Consider the following 253-nt stretch of genomic DNA (forward strand, 5'->3'; position numbering starts at 1 on the left):
TTTTGGTGTATTTACTGAATAAGGTATTGAACGGGCTCCATAGATTGGTTACTTCATTAAATTGTTTTCTGTTTTAGTATGGAATCCTTCAGTCTATGCTGGCCCCCACAATCAAGTCACTTGATTTATTCCCTTTAGTGAACACAAACGCTTCATGGTTCTCGTTTTCCTGCTTCACTTGTACAGCACTTAATATTTGTCTCACCAAATGTTGTTGTATGCACGCAGTGTCTGTACAGCTTGTCGGCCGCCG

This window comes from Eimeria mitis, genomic scaffold, assembly GCF_000499745.2.
Source record: "Eimeria mitis Houghton genomic scaffold, Emh_scaff980, whole genome shotgun sequence".
Classification (NCBI taxonomy): Eukaryota; Apicomplexa; class Conoidasida; order Eucoccidiorida; family Eimeriidae; genus Eimeria; species Eimeria mitis.